This window comes from Physeter macrocephalus, chromosome 12 (assembly GCF_002837175.3).
Source record: "Physeter macrocephalus isolate SW-GA chromosome 12, ASM283717v5, whole genome shotgun sequence".
Taxonomy (NCBI): Eukaryota; Metazoa; Chordata; class Mammalia; order Artiodactyla; family Physeteridae; genus Physeter; species Physeter macrocephalus.
Window position 1 is genome coordinate 90,370,851 of NC_041225.1, and position 6,033 is coordinate 90,376,883.

General features: G+C 39.0%; 1 protein-coding gene and 1 pseudogene across 1 annotated transcript in view; one reads left to right on the forward strand and one right to left on the reverse strand.

Moving 5' to 3' along the window:
* LOC102977048 (RNA/RNP complex-1-interacting phosphatase-like) overlaps nt 1–4,311 on the forward strand; it is a 40,779-nt gene extending 36,468 nt beyond the window's left edge. Inside the window, exon 5 of the transcript XR_003682297.2 lies at nt 4,229–4,311. The gene's annotated coding sequence lies outside the window, so the exon portion shown is untranslated. The remainder of the gene's footprint in view (nt 1–4,228) is intronic.
* LOC102991361 (centrosomal protein of 78 kDa-like) overlaps nt 3,466–6,033 on the reverse strand; it is a 223,386-nt pseudogene continuing 220,818 nt past the window's right edge.

Genomic DNA, 6,033 nt, shown 5'->3' on the forward strand with positions numbered 1-6,033 from the left:
CAATGCCCAAACTCATCTGTGATCAAACACTGTGAAGTATCCTCCTAAGGATAAACTTATTACAAATAAGAAGTGAAAATACAATTATGGGGATACTTTCAGTTTCAGCTCTGATATGCAAATATCTTGGAAGTTGTCACTGTATTTTTCCTTACAAGATAATGCTGTACAAAATGAAAATCAACGACTTTTCTCAGACGTGATTAATAAAACATGTAACTATGAAAGAATTTTAAAACTGTAATTATGTATGTGTATATATGTGTCTCTGAAAAATCTGTGTCAAAGAAAACTGAGGCTATCAGTATAAACTCATTTAACTTCTATCTCTTCTTACCTTTATTTCCTGCCAAACTTACCAGTATCCATCCAACTCAAAGGATACAAGTGATTTTTATATACTGTGCAAGCTTTTTTTCTTATTCATATGTCCGTTTCCCCAATTCTCTAAATTATTATCTACATCTTCAGGATCTCCGTTATTGGTTCCTTCATTTCAACATATAAAATATAAGTCCTTCTCATTCTAAAAAATTCTATTTTGCTAATTATTTTCTCTTTTCATCCAATCTCCTTCAGAGCAGCCTATTCCCACTGTCTTCACTAGCCTCGCCTGGCCCCAACAGGCAGCCCTATGACCTCAGTTTATTGCAATCTGGCTTTCTTGTCCACCACTTCACTGAACTGCTCTAAGGTCACTGGGGGCCTAACTGCCCAAATCCAATGGACACTTAACATCCTCTGAAGGATGACACTGTCATCTACTTCCTCCTTCTTGAAACTCTATCACCTCACTCCTTCCCAGAATTCTTTATCTGCTTATTACTTAAACGTTGTCAGTACTCACAATTCTCTGAAATCTCATCCATTTTCATGAGTTTAATGACTGCTAACTGCTGATGACATTCAAATTTTTATCTTTCCATGTCTTCACCTGCATGTCCAGTTATCTACCAGTTTGTCTCCTGAATTCTACAGGTGCTTTAAAATTCTACATGTCCAGAACTAAAGTCTTTTCCCCAATTCAGTTCTTTATCCCCTATTTCCAAACTCAATGATACCACCACCCAACCTTTGTCACACAGATGGGGGTTCAGCCTCTGCCTCCTACTTCTTCCTTACTTCCCAAGATCAAGTCTTGCTTGTAATTTCCTAAATACAATTAGAACTTATTTCCTCCCTTCATCTATACCTTATTTCAGACCCCTTTCTATTACCTGGTCTAGAAGTTACCAAATTGCTGTTTGGTGGAACCAGTTGTTAGAACTTCTATTAAAAAAGGACTCTTAGAGTCAAATAGCTTTGAGGATGGCTGTGTACCATAGGCCTGCTGTGACGACCCAGAATGAACATTAGCCTACAGCAGCCCCGAGAAATGCCTCCTGAACTTGTCCTTTCCATTCTTAGCTATTTTCTGAGGAACCCAGCTCCACGCACATGGATGGTTAAGACCCACTCTCCTCCTCCTCGCTGCCTCCTTTAGGGGCACTTGCCACTGCCTGGGGACACTGCACTGATCCTCCAGAGCCTGTGCCTGTGGCTCCGTAACACACCCCTCGCACACTCACGGCTCTGGACTTCCGCTGTCCTCTCTGTCTTGAGTATCCTTGCCCTTCACCGGCTGACTCACCAGTTTTTCACAAGTCTTTTAAGACTTAGCTTAGGGACTGCCTCTTTCGATGACTTTTCTTTGCCTCACAGCTCCCCCTCTTCTTCCACAAACACTGACCAAACGCCCTGAATATGCCCGTCACAGCATGTCACGTGCAGGATGAGACATCTGCTGTGCGTCTTCCCCTCTCACTCCACTGCTAAAGGGCCAACGCTACATCTTGCTCATTTTTTCACTCCTCTAACACTCAATCCATGACTAATGAACTAACTAGTACTCTAGTAGTCCTCTTAGTAACAATCAGGCAGGACCTTTTACAAGAAATCTGACACTCCAGCTTTTCTCTGATCTCACCTTTCAGTCTGACTGAACTAAAGACTTATCTGTGCATGTTTTACCAGGGAGACATAATATAATCCAGAGATGTGTCATCACATACTCTTACGTACTCTGCCGTTTAAAACTTCTGCTCAGATGGGGGAAGGAGACAGGTGTGATTTCTGATAGCCCCACTCTTTTGCACTTCTAGGGCTCACTGCTCACTGGCTTCTCTCAGTGCCTTACTTAAACCCTTCCTCTCTTAACAAGGAAACAGGATAACAAAGTAATTAAGAGCCTGGGTTCTGCCTATCTGTGAAACAGAAACATAACCAAGGACATAGAGAATAGACTGGTGGTTGCCAAGGGGGAGAGGGTGGGAGAGGGTTGGATTGGGAGTTTGGGATTAGCAGATGCAAACTGGTGTATACACAGGATGGATAAACAAAAAGGTCCTACATGGGACTTTCCTGGTGGCGCAGTGGTTGAGAATATGCCTCCCAATCCAGAGGACACGGGTTCGAGCCCTGGTCCATGAAGATCCCACATGCCAGAGAGCAACTAAGCCCGATGCCACAACTACTGAAGTCCATGCACCTAGAGCCCGTGCTCTGCAACAAGAGAAGCCACCACAATGAGAAGCCCGCGCACCGCAACTAGACAAAGACTGCGTGCAGCAACAAAGGCCCAATGCAGCCAAAAATAAATACATTTATTTTTTAAAAAGTGGGTGTATTTTAAAAAAACCAAAAAGGTCCTACTGTAGAGCACAGGGAACTATATTCAATATCCTGGGATAAACCATAATGGAAAGAATATGAAGAAGAATGTCTATAAATGTATAACTGAGTCACTTTCCTGTACAACAGTAATTAACACAACACTGTAATTCAACTGTACATCAATAAAAAATAAAATTTAAAAAAATTGCCAGAAAAATAATCACATAAGGGGGACTTCCCTGGTGGTCCAGTGGTTAAGACTTCGCCTTCCAATGGAGGTGGTGAGGGTTCTATCCCTGGTCGGGGAGCTAAGATCCCACATGCCTTGCGGCCAAAAAACCAAATTTTAAAACAGAAGCAATACTGTAACATGCAAAAAACACTTTAAAAATGGTCATCAAAAAAAATCTTTAAAGAAAAAAATCACATAAATCAGAAACAAATGAAACATAATAAAGTCCATACATTTAAAAAAAAAAACACACTTTAAAAATGGTCATCAAAAAAAATCTTTAAAGAAAAAAATCACATAAATCAGAAACAAATGAAACATAATAAAGTCCATACATTTAAAAAAATGAGCATCGGTTCTGGTCAAATCGCAGCTTACCACTTACTTATAGCTGTGTAATTCTGGGCAACTCACATAATGTCTCCTCAGACTCTTCATCTATAAAATGGGGATGGTAACAGTTCCCAACCTCAGAGTATTGCTATAATCCATAAACACGGTTAAGTGCCTTGGTAAGTGTTCGATGCTCTCTAGTTATTGTGAATTAAAATACGTCAATGGCTTCTGGCCATATGATTTATAATAGTTTGACATTTAACCAAATGGTAAAACTATTCCATTTATTATTCTCATCTCTTTTTACCCCTTACGCTGCTTTGTTGTTTATGTTTTCTCCCACCACTGAGTGCTAGTTCCAGGAGAGGAAAGGCTTTATTTTGTTCACTGCTGAAAGCAATAGCACCCGGAAAAGTACTGTACATATGAAGACCTCAGTAAACACTAGCTGAATGAGTGGTGCAAACTGTCACAAGGAAAAATACACCAAAACTTTCATTATAATAAAAAAGTATAGATAAATCTTTCTTTAATGGCTTCCAGTCAAGTAATTGAAAACACCATATGCTATAAGAAAAACATAAGAAATTTATTAAAATTTTAAGGCAAAAACATAATTTTAAAAGATTTATACCTATGTTAGGCATGATAGAGTATGGATGCTTTCTTGAAATTCACAATCAGATCCAAGAGTGTCACTTTCAGAATGTTCTCGTAGATTGAGTTTACTTTTAGTTGTCTTTGAGGAAACAGTCACTATTCTACTCTCTTTCTTAACAGAAATGTGTTTTTTCGAAGACTCACTTCTAATTGGTTCATTAAGCAAAGAATTATTTTGCCCAATTCCTTTGCTTTTCTGCTTTACAGGTGAGTCAGAGCAGGAATGCAGGTCCTTCCCAGGTTGTTTCTTAGCAGATTATTTTTTGGTCTATTCACCTGCTTTGCTCATTTTCTCTGAAGAAGACCTGATATTTCTAGATAATTCCTCTTCTTTTCTTTGACTTCCAGTTCCAAAAATGACGTCCGCTGAAGGAGAACATGTTCTAGCAATGAAATCTTCAAAAGATCCCTGCCGCTGCTCTGTGACTGGGACTCCCAGGTTGTCTTTGGAAGTTACTAAGACCTCCTGACTAGAGACTGGGACATGGAAGGGGTCGAAAGGCAAAGGAATCCTAGCATCACCAGCAATTTTCTGAAACTGGGGGGAAAAACAAAAGACAAGACAAAAGTTCAGTGATGAACAAAGCCAACCATTAAAAAGTAGAGTTCACAGTTACTCTGTAATCTTATTATTAACACAGTCAATTGATTATGCAGAAGATTTCAGAGCCATTTTTTTTCTAATTATATCTTGCCAATTGATTTTCAGCTTAACCTAGCTATATGCAAGGCTATGTCCACTACATTTTCAGACTTTAGTGATTGGGGTAGTTATTACCCATTTCCTTTCCCTCACTAAAAATAAAACCCTATTCTGTAAGAAAATTAATTTCTTTTCTATCCTCCAGGCACATGTAAATAGTATATAGTTTGTGAGCAGACTGTGTTCTTAAGTTGTCAGTTCCCAAGACCAGTCTGAGACTGGTTGATGGGGGCTCCAAGTAAGGCTAGAGGAAATGCTGACAGGTGTTCCCCTCCCATTCCCATAACCAGGTGATTCATTATAATGTGTTACCTATTAGCTATGTCTGGATTGCTTATTTTAAAAATTATATCAGTATGTGTACCTTCATTAGTGTTCTTTCATTGTAAGCTGACTGCATACAAATAGAAACCTAGATAAAATATGAATAGAATAGACATTTATACAATTTAAAATCTGGAATATTTTCTCTAATGTTTTCTTTCTTCATTAAGGATAGTTTGCTTTAACTCATAAATTTTCTAAAGAACTTCCAGTCTTCTTATTTACAACAGTACAGTATCATGAAATGGGCACACATTTACTAATCTCATATTCTGAAAGGACTCCGGAGTCTTATAGCTCCTGAGCATGTGAACTATTAGAGACTGATCATTATTGTTTTCTTTCTGACTTGGTCATTTTCTTTTTGCTAATCACTCTTAGAATCATTAAGTGCTGTCCTGTCCACTTACTTAGATATTTTGCATTTGTTCTGGGGCACCCTGCTTTGATTCTGATTTTTCTTCTTCAAGTGCCCTCTTTTCTTATTTAGGTGGACTACTAACAGTAGAATTCATCTGGGGATGACCTAGTAAATGAAAATCTGACTGATCTATACCAGCCATTGTGTCCAACTGCCCAAGCCTGGACCAGAGGAGGAAAGGAGAAAAGACAAAGGTTATTATAATCACATAAGAGCAGTTTAGATTTCCCCAGACCTACAATCATGAAATACTTCTAAAATCTTAAAAGCCAACATCTTACTCCAGACTACAAGCCTCTCTCTCCCCCAAATTCTCGGCCCTTTCCAGATTCATCCTCTAGGACACATCCCATCTCCTTACCTATTACCGCTCCATTTTAAAAACACTGTCTCACTAGCAGCTTCAACATCTACCACGCACCTCGTCCACTACCTCTCACACCTCTATTCCCACACTTCTTTACCACCTTTCCTCCAGTTTCCAAGAATGTGTTTGTTCCTTCCTTCCCAACACCAACACCAATTCATTCACGGACAAAACACCACTCCATCAACTATCAATCTCCACCTCCCTCTTTCAGCAAAATTGCTCCCAGTTGAGAACCACTGATCTATATCTCCCCTGCAGATTAATAATAATTTTTATGTCTAAGACAAAAATAACTTTAATTCAAACTTATCAAACAAGCAAAATAAGTGAAAGAT